This window comes from Podarcis filfolensis, assembly GCF_964270895.1.
Source record: "Podarcis filfolensis genome assembly, chromosome: 6".
Taxonomy (NCBI): Eukaryota; Metazoa; Chordata; class Lepidosauria; order Squamata; family Lacertidae; genus Podarcis; species Podarcis filfolensis.
The window spans coordinates 24210334-24224172 of NC_139609.1; the positions used below are offsets into that span (position 1 = coordinate 24210334).

Sequence of the window (13839 nt, forward strand, 5' to 3'; positions counted from 1 at the left end):
CAATGGCCAGCGATGATGGGATTTGTAGTCCAGCCGCACCTTGAAGGCCACAGGCTCCCCAGCCCTGCTCAGTTGCTTAGACTTTTGCAATAAAATTAAGCTTAAAGGAAACACACTTTCAGATGATAAGCCACAGAATAACACATTACTTCAGACAGCATATATTTTGCATCCATGAAGATGCAGACAGCAAATGCCTATTTATAATGATTCAGTCAAAGTTAGGCATTTTTACTCTGTTATAAACCGCTCTGGCATTTTTAAATTAGATGGAGGCATAGATACATTTTAATAAATAAAATCAAAATGTTAGTGTACTAAAATTATATTGTTGTTTCCAGTGGGGGAGTTAGGCATGTACTTAAACCTCTGCCCCTAATATTTTTAAAGTTTTAAAACTAATTAGCTTTGGATGACTCAAGATGACTTGCAGTTTTCTCAAATACCCAAGGAAATTCCTGGCAAGTGAAGTTGAGTAATAGTAATAATAATTTATTATTTGTACCCCAGCCACTCTGGGCGGCTTTCAACAAAGATTAAAAATGCATTAAAATGTCTCACATTAAAAACTTTCCTGAACAGGGCTGCCTTCAGATGTCTTCTAAATGTCAGGTAGTTGTTTATCTCTGACATCTGATGGGAGGGCGTTCCACCAGGCCGGCGCCACTACCAAGAAGGCCCTCAACCTGGTTCCCTGTAGCTTAGCTTCTCACAGTGAGGGAATCGCCAGAAGGCCCTCGGCGCTGAACCTCAGTGTCCGGGCAGAACGATGGGGGTGGAGATGCTCCTTCAGGTATACTGGGCCAAAGCCACTTAGGGCTTTAAAGGTCAACACCAGCACTTTGAATTGTGCTTGAAAACGTACTGGGAACCAATGTAGGTCTTTCAGGACCGGTGTTATATGGTCTCGGTGGCCGCCCCCACTCTCCAGTCAAGAGACCAGGGGAGCAATAATGCTATTTATGTAGTTTTCCACTGATACCAGAGACAAGGTGAATTACAGCAGCAGCCACTGTAAATCAGAGCAGTTATTTAGCAAGCTGGAACAAGCACATGCATTCATAGAGCAGCACACTGCAAGCCTCTGGGTGCAAGAAGCAATACACAGTGAGCCCAAAAATCCAAACCTTCCACCATGCCAATGAATTATTTTGGCTATTGTGCTGACATGCATCGGGTGGGGCTGAACAGGCAACGAGGTGGCAACAATACACTATGCACTAACTGATTTGCTTACTCCAACAACAAAGTTGTTGTACCTGGGAGACTGTCCTATACATTGTCATTAAGACCACCAGGGTCAGTCCTGCTATTAGAGTGATGAAGCTGCCTCAGGTGGCAGATGCAGGGGTTGGCAGGAGCCCCCAATTCATTTCTCTGAGTCCTGGAAACAGACACTGCTCATTGTGTGGGGAGACACCAGCAGCTGGGTCACCAAAGCAGAGCACGGTGAGGTGGCCAGGAGGCTGTTTTATTTCACAACATTTATATACTACTTGATGGTAACAAAACAATAAAACTAAGAGTGAGAAACAGTGAAAATCAAGCATTTAAAACTAAAAATAATTCAAAACCGCATTAAGCTAGAATTAAATAAAACACACGACGGCTTCTACATGTCAGAATAGCCTTGCTTGAACAAAAATGGTTTTAGAAAGTCCCAAAGGGAGATACAGTGAAGGCGCACATGGTTGAGGTCAATGGGCAGGGAGTTCCAGGGTAAAGGAGGAGTATAATACGGCAGGGTAAAGAAGGAGTACAATATGGCAGCTGCAACAGGGCCAGTTCTGCACTGTGTGATGGGTGTCCTCTGTTTTGGGGTTCCCCCCCCACCAGCATCCATAGGATGCCATTGTCCGCAAAACGTCAGTCCGTATTTCCCTACTCCACCCCCGTTTAATCTGGATTTATTACTTTTTCCAGGAAAAAAATCTAAATTTCTTAAAAGCTTGTTGCCAGCTACCCCTTTGGAAAAATGTAAATGACACTTGACCATGTTAGGTCTGCTGTCTGGAAGCCTGTATAGTCTCTGGGTACTCCTCACCAGGCCTGCCATAGATGTTAGCAAATTTCCACATTACACAGAATTCCAAGAGTGGTGCAAAGGTGGTGATGTCGGGGCTCGCATAGGTGCACCAGTAGATGTGCAAGATTGGCTCCATCAGCATATCATCACCGCCCAGCCCCATCCCACAGCTCACACGCAGCTCTTAAGTACGTGTGGGTGGTTCTCTTCTTAAACTTATCAGCTTTCAATTCATTCAGCATTTTTCATTGTTTCGGAGATTAAGACTTCAGGAATAGAGCCAAACCACTCCTGGCCGCACGTATCTCACGTAACCCATGCAGCCTTTTAAAATAAATAGCCATTTTTCTTCCAATTAAAAATGAACTTTGTCACAGGGTTCTTTTGCCTATTGATTTCTGACACATGAAAGTGAAACTTCAGACAAATATGAGAGCAAATTAAGGACCTGGAGGTTAGGGTGGGACAAAGAGAGAAATAGGGGAAATAATAATAATTTTCAAGTTTGGCATTTTTAAACTAAGGATGACTATTCAAAGCTATCCATAGTATCCTGGTCTGTCCTGCTCAATACTGTCAACACTGACCATCAGAGGCCAGGAGTGGGCAGCTGGAAGGAGCAGTGCAAACTCACTTACAGTGGTACCTCGGGTTACATACGCTTTAGGTTACAGACGCTTCAGGTTACAGACTCCGCTAACCCAGAAATATTACCTCGGGTTAAGAACTTTGCTTCAGGATCAGAACAGAAATCACGTGGCAGTGGCGCAGCAACAGTGGGAGACCCCCATTAGCTAAAGTGGCGCTTCAGGTTAAGAACAGTTTCAGGTTCAGAACGGACCTCTGGAACGAATTAAGTACGTAACCAGAGGTACCACTGTACTTGGCTTCCCAATGTGGAGATTGCTGCTGCCAGTAAAGGAAATGACAATGTCAGTGTGGTGTAGGCACAACGGCGGAGTCAATATGCAATTCCCTGTGTCCACACCTCACTGAACTCCCCACCTCTCTGCTCTCCCTTAAAGATAAAGGTAAAGGTAAAGGGACCCCTGACCATTAGGTCCGGTCGTGACCGGTTCTGGGGTTGCGGCGCACATCTCGCTTTATTGGCTGAGGGAGCCGGCGTACAGCTTCCGGGCCAGCATGACTAAGCCGCTTCTGGCAAACCAGAGCAGCGCACGGAAACGCCGTTTACCTTCCCGCCGGAACGGTACCTATTTATCTACTTGCACTTTGACGTGCTTTCGAACTGCTAGGTTGGCAGGAGCAGGGACCAAGCAACGGGAGCTCACCCCATTGCAGGGATTCGAACCACCGACCTTCTGATTGGCAAGCCCTAGCCTCTGTGGTTTAACCCACAGCGCCACCCGCACCCCCTGCTCTCCATTACCAGCAGTGATTTCTGTGCTGGGAAGCTGAGTAAGAAGCACTGCTCTGCTACACTGGCAGCTACTGACAAAAACTCTCCAGGGTTTCAGACAGGGGTCTCTCTCTCTCTCTCTCTCTCTGCCCTACCAGGTCATGCCAGGGATCGATCCTGGGACCTTCCACATGCCAAACATTGGTTCTACTGCTGAACCTCAGTTCTTCCCTTTGCAGATAACTCACCACAGAGCTTTTAGATCATTGATGTCCCCTCTCAGATCAGATACTTCTCATAGAATAGAATCATGGAATCATAGAATCATAGAGTTGGAAGAGACCACAAGGGCCATCGAGTCCAACCCCCTGCCAAGCAGGGAACACCATCAGAGCACTCCTGACATATGGTTGTCAAGCCTCTGCTTAAAGACCTCCAAAGAAGGAGACTCCACCACACTCCTTGGCAGCAAATTCCACTGTCGAACAGCTCTTACTGTCAGGAAGTTCTTCCTAATGTTTAGGTGGAATCTTCTTTCTTGTAGTTTGGATCCATTGCTCCGTGTCCGCTTCTCTGGAGCAGCAGAAAACAACCTTTCTCCCTCCTCTATGTGACATCCTTTTATATATTTGAACATGGCTATCATATCACCCCTTAACCTCCTCTTCTCCAGGCTAAACATGCCCAGCTCCCTTAGCCGTTCCTCATAAGGCATCGTTTCCAGGCCTTTGACCATTTTGGTTGCCCTCCTCTGGACACGTTCCAGTTTGTCAGTGTCCTTCTTGAACTGTGGTGCCCAGAACTGGACACAGTACTCCAGGTGAGGTCTGACCAGAGCAGAATACAGTGGCACTATTACTTCCCTTGATCTAGATGCTATACTCCTATTGATGCAGCCCAGAATTGCATTGGCTTTTTTAGCTGCCGCGTCACACTGTTGGCTCATGTCAAGTTTGTGGTCAACCAAGACTCCTAGATCCTTTTCACATGTACTGCTCTCAAGCCAGGTGTCACCCATCTTGTATTTGTGCCTCTCATTTTTTTTGCCCAAGTGCAATACTTTACATTTCTCCCTGTTAAAATTCATCTTGTTTGTTTTGGCCCAGTTCTCTAATCTGTCAAGGTTGTTTTGAAGTGTGATCCTGTCCTCTGGGGTGTTAGCCACCCCTCCCAGTTTGGTGTCATCTGCAAATTTGATCAGGATGCCCTTGAGTCCATCATCCAAGTCATTGATAAAGATGTTGAATAAGACCGGGCTCAAGACAGAACCCTGTGGCACCTCCACAGAGGCAGTTCAGAGATACCTACAAGATGCTGGGTGCTATGTCTCTCAGTGATTTCCACAGACGAGCCAGTTCTGGTTTAAGATCTACTATGACCAAATACCCTCTTTTTTAAACCACCCCTTATGAAACTGCTGGACCTTGTTAAGTGTTAGTAATACCCGAGGCACTCACCTGCAAGTCGATGCATTATAAAGGCAGATATCCATCACCTACCTTTCACCTATTCCTAAGAAGCATCTCTCTCCCTAACACTTCAAGATTTAAACTTTAAGTGATACCAAAGTGCTCCTTCAACAAAGCCTAGTGTGATTTGCTCACTGTTCTTCCACTCTCAGTAGGGGCACTTAAAGATATAACCAAAGCTGCCCTTCGTTCTTGGAGAAAGGTAGAGGCACAAATGTAAGATACACATAAAGTGATAAAATAAGTAGCTGCTACCCTATATGTGTCTACTCTGAAGTACGCCACAATGAAGTCCCAAGTAAGTACAGCAGGCGTAGCCAATACTGTGCTCTGCAGTTTTTGTTGGACTGCAATTCTCATTATTCCTGACCATTGGTCATGCTTGCTGGGACTGATAGAAGCTGTAGTCCCACAGCACCATGAGGGCAAAGTGCCTGGCATACAGGATTACAACCTTAGTTACCTGAGTGCTGGTAGCATCCATTTATTCCCCCTAAAAGAGTGCTGTGTTCTTTAATGCTTGGTGCTATGGGTAAAACCTCAGCGTCTAGGACTTGCCGATCGTATGGTCGGCGGTTCGAATCCCCCCGGCGAGGTGAGCTCCCGTCGTTCGGTCCCAGCTCCTGCCCACCTAGCAGTTCAAAAGCACTCAAGTGCAAGTAGATAAATAGGGACCGCTTTATAGCGGGAAGGTAAACGGCGTTTCCGTGTGCTGCGCTGGTGCAGGCTCGCCAGAGCAGCTTCGTCACGCTGGCCACGTGACCCGGAAGTGTCTCCGGACAGCGCTGGCCCCCGGCCTCTTAAGTGAGATGGGCATGCAACCCCAGAGTCGGTCACGACTGGCCCGTACAGGCAGGGGTACCTTTATCTTTACCTTTATGCAAATACAACAGAACACACAAATCTGACCTGTAATGAAATTAGCAAAATTAGGATTGGGGAACTGGGAGGTGAGCAGCATAATATAGATGTGTCTGCACTGGAGGTTGTAAGGTGTTCTGAATTCACCTTTAAGAATACAGTGGTACCTCTGGTTACGTACTTAATTCGTTCCGGAGGTCTGTTCTTAATCTGAAACTGTTTTTAACCTGAAGCACCACTTTAGCTAATGGGGCCTCCTGCTGCTGCCGTGCCGCCGGAGCACGATTTCTGTTCTCATCCTGAAGCAAAGTTCTTAACCCGAGGTACTATTTCTGGGTTAGCAGAGTCTGTAACCTGAAGCGTATGTAACCTGAAGTGTATGTAACCCGAGGTACCACTGTATAAAAAGAGCCTACGCACTCTCCCAAGTTGTGATTCCCTGTACTTCAACAGTGGAGGCATAACAAAGTCATTGTGGCTAGTAGCCACCAATAGCCTTACCCTTTTAAAGTCATCCAACTCAGTGCCTATCACTACCATTTCCTGTGGAAGCAAATTCTAGACCTTGCATTGCATAAACCACTGCTTTCTTTCATTAGCCAGGTACAATTTTCTCCACCTTGAAAGAAATGCAGCACTAAAATCATTGAAGGGTGCATTGAAGGCAGGCACAAACCTAGCACACTTGCCAGGATCGAGGCAGCGAGCCACTGCTTTTGCACGAGTAAAGCTACAGGCCCCAGCTTGGCCTCGTTCACACAACATTTTCAAACACATGAGCTCAAAGGAGCAAAGCTAACAAATCCCACATGCCAGCAATCTATAGGTATATAGTGAAGAGGCCAGTAAAACTGCATCCAGAGGTCCAACACACACCTCTCATTCTCTGTCTTGCTCCCCACTTCCTACATCCCATTAAGTGCACAGCTAAGAGTTGTGAGGCAGGCAGCCCATTCAACAGGTGCAGTTTTCATCAACCCCAAAATGCACTGACCGGAAAAGCTTCACCTAGTGAATATCAGGAATATAGGAAACTATGTTCTCCTCCTATAAAGATCACTGGTGCATTAGTGGGCGGTAGGTATAAAAAGGTTGACTACCCCTGGTCTACACTGACCGGCAGCAGCTGTCCAGAATTTCAGACCAGAGTCCATGGGCGTAGCCAGGATTTTTGTTTGGGAGGGGGCAGGCCTTTTGTTAGGGGAGCAGACCTTTTTTGGGGGGGAGAACCTCAGTTAGCTATGTATTTTTATTGATTTATAGGGGGGCAGCTGCCCCTCATTACCCCCCACCCCCTTGGCTACACCCATGCCAGAGTTTCTCTCTCAGCCCAACCTGGACTGAACCTGGGATGTTCTGCATGCAAGACAGACGCCCAAAGCTTGCCAACATTTCAGTCTCCAGCCCTACCTGGCTAGGTCAAGGAATGAACCCGGGACCTCCTCCTACGCGAAAGATGCAGCCGAGCAATGCCTCTTCCTCGAAGTCAGCTTCTTGAAGGCACAGGAGCCTTTTAAGACGGAAAGCGTGGCAAACTTAGGCGCATTCCGAATATTCCTGCTGCGGCCACTCCTCCTCGCCTTCGCTTCACCTTTCTTTGCAGCGCAGCCTTGGGATCCTGCGCACGAGTCGCCTGCCTGACCGCTGGATGCAAAGTGGAGCCTTTGCGCTCGCCCCTCCCTGCCTTTAAGACCGCGCCTGGGCCCTCTGCTGGCCAAGGTGGGCCACTGCCTTTCCCGCCGAGCTTTGTTTATTGCTGTGACCCGGCAACACGCGCTTATCAATAAGGCGCGCGGGGCGGGGGTGCCTTTATCTTCACGGCCACGCGGGAAACTTTAATTAGACATAAAGGGTTGGATCCGGACGTCAGCTGAACTTGGGTCCCCTTGAGTTCAGTGGGTCAAGTTAGTCGCGAAGAAAAAGGGAAGGAATCGAGATGTTGCTAGACCCACATTGAATGGTCCCGGAGACATCAAGTCGCGTCTAGGCTAAGGGTGCAATCCTAACCCCCACATCGTGTGTGTATTGTTGTTGTTGTTGTTGTTGTTGTTGTTTATTGAATGTATAAACTGCCCTATATGCAGGGGTCTCAGGGCGGTTCACAGAATAAAATCAAGATATAAAACCACAAAATGCATAATAAAAATAAAAACAACAACCCAATAGCCCCCCCCAAAAAACACATTTTAAAAGGGCATAGGGTGTAAATCAGATCAACCAAAAAGGTAAAGGGTAAAGGGACCCCTGACCATTAGGTCCAGTCGCAGACGACTCTGGGGTTGCGGCGCTCATCTCGCTTTATTGGCCGAGGGAGCTGGCATACAGCTTCTGGGTCATGTGGCCAGCATGACTAAGCTGCTTCTGGCGAACCAGAGCAGTGCACGGAAACGCCGTTTACCTTCCCGTCGGAGCGGTACCTGTTTATCTACTTGCACTTTGACGTGCTTTCGAACTGCTAGGTTGGCAGGAGCAGGGACCGAGCAATGGGAGCTCACCCCGTCCCGGGGATTTGAACCGCCAACCTTCTGATCAGCAAGTCCTAGGTTCTGTGGTTTAACCCACAGCGCCACCCGTGTCCCTCACAAAATACATAATAAAAATAAAAACAACAACCCAATAGCACCCCCCCACACACATTTTAAAAGGGCATAGGATGTAAATCAGATCAACCAAAGGCATGGTTAAAAAGGAATGTTTTCGCCTGGCGCCTAAAGGTGTATAATGAAGGCTCCAGATGAACTTCCCTGGGGAGAGCATTCCACAGATGGGGAGCCACTGCAGAGAAGGCCCATTCTCATGTTGCCCCCCTCTGCACCTCTCAGGAGGCACACGAAGAAAGGCCTCAGAAGATGATCTCAGGGTCCGGGTAGGTTCATATGGAAAGAGGCGGTCCTTGAGGTTTCTCAACATGGTTTTCTCCCCACGCCAATCTCCACCAAAGAATGCTACCAGTTGAGGAGGGGGCTTCACCATGGTGAAGGAAGGTCCCAGTGCCACAGCAGTTCCCCCTTTAGTGATAGCCAGTGGGGAGCCTCAAAGCAGAGATTTTCAGTGTAGGGCACTTCCACTGCCATTCCCAATGAAGTTCACTGTTACCTTGTCCAAGTTATGAAAAATATAAACAAGGGGGGGGAACACATTTGTCTTGGGCTTGTGTTGTACACGCTCCACCGATATGTGAATGGCAAATAGTTCCACAAGGACTTTTGTGGTTCGTGCAATTTGCCCCTACCCTTTTAATATGCTTGTTTCGTCCCACTGCTGTGAGGTTGGGAAATATTCCATTCCTTTTCTCCTCTCTACCCAACCCTCAGGCTTCCTTGCCTGACCCAATGTGAGGTAATATAGCCTTCCATATGCCTAATTACTTCCACAATCAGGATGTTTGTCTAAATCCTACCATAATGGGCAAGGGGGGGATTGCTCCCTGCCCCGGAACCATAGCCTCAGGTTCACAGCTTTCATTTCTTTTGAAAAAGTAAGTTTTCAGCATCTGTAGAATTCAAGGTGAGGCGCAATGTACAGGCACTACAAGTCTCATTTTTGTTTTGTTTTGTTTAAGAAGCTAGCCCCCTTTGCAGTGTTTCACTTTGCTCCCCACCCTCATCCACCCACCAAAAATTCCTGTGGACACCCATGAAGACAGTACAAATAGCCCACAATTACACTCAGCTGTGCTTTTGGAAGCTCCTCTCAGTCCTTCTAAATGTGGTATAAGATTTCTTTCTGCAGTTTAAAGGATGGGGCTTTAAAGGACACATATGCATTTTGGATAACGTCACATGAACATGAAGTAAAAACCTAGCACTGGAAACGCAATGAGTGCATAGTAAAATAGGACTGCAAACACAGTCTCTGAGAACACATGCTCCGAGGTGAGCATTCTCAATTGTTCTCTGGTGTCGGAGATGTCTGTTCAGGAGGCGCAGAATCAGCTGCATGGTTATTGTTAAGTTGTGGGTGAACATATCAGACGATACAGCGATTCTTCAGACAGCTCTTGTTTATTCACAGGCCAGAACAGAACAGGGCTGAAGGGTTCAGCCAACCTGCTTATATAGAGCTCAACTACATGGCAACAGTAACAACTTTCTGTAACTATCCAATCACTGAACGTCACTTTCAATTACTTATTTGCATATGCGGACCTGAGTGAAAACTATCTACAGTATCCCCCTGCTGGCCCAGGGTGAGAACTTCAGTACATAACAGTTATTTGCTCAGCTAGTTTGCTTCTCCCATGATAGCTCCCTGAAGAGGTTCAATACAAGCATGGATGGCCACCACAGCTCCTGTGAGCAACACAGATGCTTTCCCATGTGCCCAAACAAGCCTTCGGTTGTGCATGCTTGTATGTGCTCATGGTTACAATGTGTGCACAATTGTGGAGCATCACAGTTTACAGATGTTTCCAGTGGGCCCCCAAAAGTAGGCAAGCCCTGGTCAGGAAGATGTTTGCTCTTACAAACTGGCCCTAACATTCAAGTACAGTGGTACCTCGGATTAAGAACTTATTTTGTTCTGGAGGTCCGTTCCTAACCTGAAACTGTTCTTAACCTGAGGTACCACTTTAGCTAATGAGGCCTCCCGCTGCCGCCGCTGCACGATTTCTGTTCTCTCTCATCCTGAAGCAAAGTTCTTAACCCAAAGCACTATTTCTGGGTTAGCAGAGTCTGTAACCTGAAGCATCTGTAACCAGAAGCGTCTGTAACCTGAGGTACCACTGTAAATATGTGTGTCTGTGTGTGTGTGTGTGTGTGTGTGTGTGTGTGTGTAGATGTATAGAGATGTATATAAATACATGTATATAAATGTATTTATTTAGTTATGAAAATATTTCTATATATTTTATAAGTGTAGGATTTGGGGGGGGGGAATCAACAGATTCTTTTCCCCCCAACTATAAATGAGAAGTTTTTGTTTTTTTAAAAAAAGAACTGTATATTGCACAACCTAAAGAAAATGTGATACATGAGTGAGTGAGGTCCAGGATAGCATGAGCAGGCTTCCCCTTCCTCCTGCAGCCCCCACAATCTGCTCCAGATGATTGAGAAACCTGCTAGATTGGCTTTTGCGCCTATGGGGGTAGGGTAAAGATGTGTGGAGAAGAGAAACCAGAGGTTGTATTGCACAAGTGGAATTCCATTGCACAAGTGGGGAGACGTCACCGGATGCTACCCATAATTAGGAATCTCAAAAACAGACAACTTTTGACAAAGTGCTGCAATATACTTGGTGGTGGTGGTTGTTTTTAAATGAATAACAATAGAGCAACAACAGGGATTAGGGAAGAGTATAAGAATATCCTGTCCAGTCCAGCATTCTGTTCCCATTGTGGGCACCACATGTCCATGCGAAGCCTGCAAGCAGAAAATAAATGCATTAGCTCTCCCCGCAACCTGGACTCTATGGCAAGCGATATTCAGATGCATGGTGCCTCCAGTTCGGGAGATCATATTCATCAAGGTTAAACAACATTTGTCTAATCCCCTTTTAAAGCCATCCAAGTTGGCTTGTGGTTGCAAATTCCATAGTTGTGACTATGTGCTGTGTGAAGTGGTACTTCCTTTTGTCTGTTCTGAATCTTCTAGTATTCAGCTTTGCTGGATGGCCCCAGCTTCTTCTAGTATTTTGAGAAAGGGAGAAAAAGGCCTCCCTATTTACTTTATCCACAACATGCTTGGTTTCAGACACATCTATCATGTCCATCCCCCGTTACTCACTCCCCCCCCCAAAAAAGCCAGAAAATGTTAGGATCTTTCTTCATGTTCCAGCCTCATGATCACTGTGGTTTCCTTATTCAGAACCTTTCCAGCTCTTCAATACCTTGTCTGAGATGTGGCAATTAGAACTGTACACAGTATTCCAAGTGCGCTTGCACATGGTGAGATAACATTTCAGCTGTTATGGTCACCTAGAGTTTTCATCTTATCAAAGCACCAACATGAACAAATGAAATAATCAACTCTTGAAAGATTAAATATCCCTTAATACAGATGTAATGGCATTTATTCCTAACCTACCTGCATGCTTCTATAACCCAGAACTTTCCAAACTTTTCAAGTTGGTGACCAACTTTTTAGACATGCATCATTTCCCGACACAGTAATTCAGTTTTCCTCGCAAACCGGAGGTTAAATTACCCTTTTCCAACCCTGGGCAGATCTCAGGGAGCATTCTTGTGACACACCTACACATTGCAGCCGACACACTAAACATGTCACAACACACGGTTTGGAAAGCTCTGCTATAGCCAATGGCCACAGTCCTACTCAAGGTTAGGTACAGGGATACGTGCATTTACTTCAACTGGCTTAAATGCATCTACCGCTGTATTGAACTGTGGCCAGTATAACCTCAGCTAAACTCCACACAGTATGATTTTGCTCTGCAGATAAGCATTAGCAACACCGCTGAAATAATTAACCTTTGTGCTAGCTATAGTATGGCTCCAAAGTAAAAATAGCCAATCAGATCTGCAGTACAAACACATCATATTTTGAATCAGGCAAATCAGCATATTCTCCTGCAATGCTGAAGGTGTAACTGGCTAATCTCACTTTTGAGTGATTTATTGCACTGAGATAGTGGCACAGTTGGATATGAGACCAATCCATATTCTAAGTGCATAGAACAAGCACGGCTTATATATCATCAGCGGACTGAAGCCACTGTGTTCTTTGAGACAGAGCCTAGGACTCACCAATCCGAAGGTCAGTGGTTCGAATCCCTGTGACGGGGTGAGCTCCCATTGCTCGGTCCCTGCTCCTGCCAACCTAGCCGTTCAAAAGCATGTCAAAGTGCAAGTAGATAAATAGGTACCGCTCCGGCGGGAAGGTAAACGGCGTTTCCGTGCGCTGCTCTGGTTCGCCAGAAGCGGCTTAGTCATGCTGGCCACATGACCCGGAAGCTGTACGCTGGCTCCCTCGGCCAATAAAGCGAGATGAGCACCACAACCCCAGAGTCGGCCACAACTGGACCTATTGGTCAGGGGTCCCTTTACCTTTACTTTACCTTTACCAATAATAACGTGGGCATATATTGGACCACGTGAGCTCTGACTGTTTGTGTCTCCTTGCCAGAACTGGTCTAGGAGCTCAATTCCACTCCTTTGTGACCAGATTCTCCCCACAGGAAAATTGGCTTTGTTGTCAAGCTGAAATGAAGACATTCCTTGACTGGACCACCCTGCTGAAGGTAGCCTGGGAGCATTTCCACTCTTCTCTATTTGAATAACATTGCACAATCATCACACAAACATAACCTCCCTATCGGACTCTCTCATCTCCTTCCATCAATGAAGGAAGATAACAACATTGCAACCTTCCCTAGATAGAAAGCGACACAGTAAAAAGCTCCTCCTAATGCAGACTGAGTCTGGTTCATGGTAACACACCGACACTCACCCAGCCCTCCTTGCCCCATCTTTATTTGCGTTTCCATAATAGTTGAATTTGGCCTATTGGTAGTAGAAGTGGAGAAAGGGCTGTAGCCCTTGTGCCCCCTTTTGTAGGCTTCCCAGAAGCATCTAGTCAGCCAGTGTTAGGAACCATGATGTGGGAGCCACCAAATGTGCCTTGTTGGGCCTGATCCACTAGGGCAGGGGAGCAGAAACATATGGTTTTCTTATATGTGCTGGAACAGGCTTCCTCAACCTTGGCCCTCCAGATGTTTTTGGCCTACAACTCCCATGATTCCTTGCTAGCAAGAGCGGTGGTCAGGGATGATGGGAATTGTAGTCTCAAAACATCTGGAGGACCGAGTTTGAGGAAGCCTGTGCTGGAAGCTGCCCAGAGTGGCTGGGAAAACCCAGCCAGATGGGCAGGGTATAAATATTATTATTATTATTATTATTATTATTATTATTATGCCTCTCTGAGCTGAGGCAGGGACATGGAAGAGCAGCAGGGAGGCGACTGCAAAACACCTTCGCTAGGAATGCATTTTTATATTTCAGAGAAATATCCAGTACAGTGGTACCTCAGATTAAGTACTTAATTCATTCCGGAGGTCCGTACTTAACCTGAAACTGTTCTTAACCTGAAGCACCACTTTAGCTAATGGGGCCTCCTGCTGCCGCTGCGCCGCTGCTGCACAATTTCTGTTCTCATCCTGAAGCAAAG

The 13839-nt window shown here is 46.6% G+C and overlaps 1 protein-coding gene across 1 annotated transcript in view; it reads right to left on the minus strand.

Annotated features, from left to right (window-relative positions):
• Positions 1 to 7403, minus strand: part of LOC310765477 (putative ferric-chelate reductase 1) — a 31574-nt gene extending 24171 nt beyond the window's left edge. Inside the window, exon 1 of the mRNA XM_083620483.1 lies at positions 7127 to 7403. The gene's annotated coding sequence lies outside the window, so the exon portion shown is untranslated. The remainder of the gene's footprint in view (positions 1 to 7126) is intronic.
• Between the last annotated feature and the right edge of the window lie 6436 nt (positions 7404 to 13839).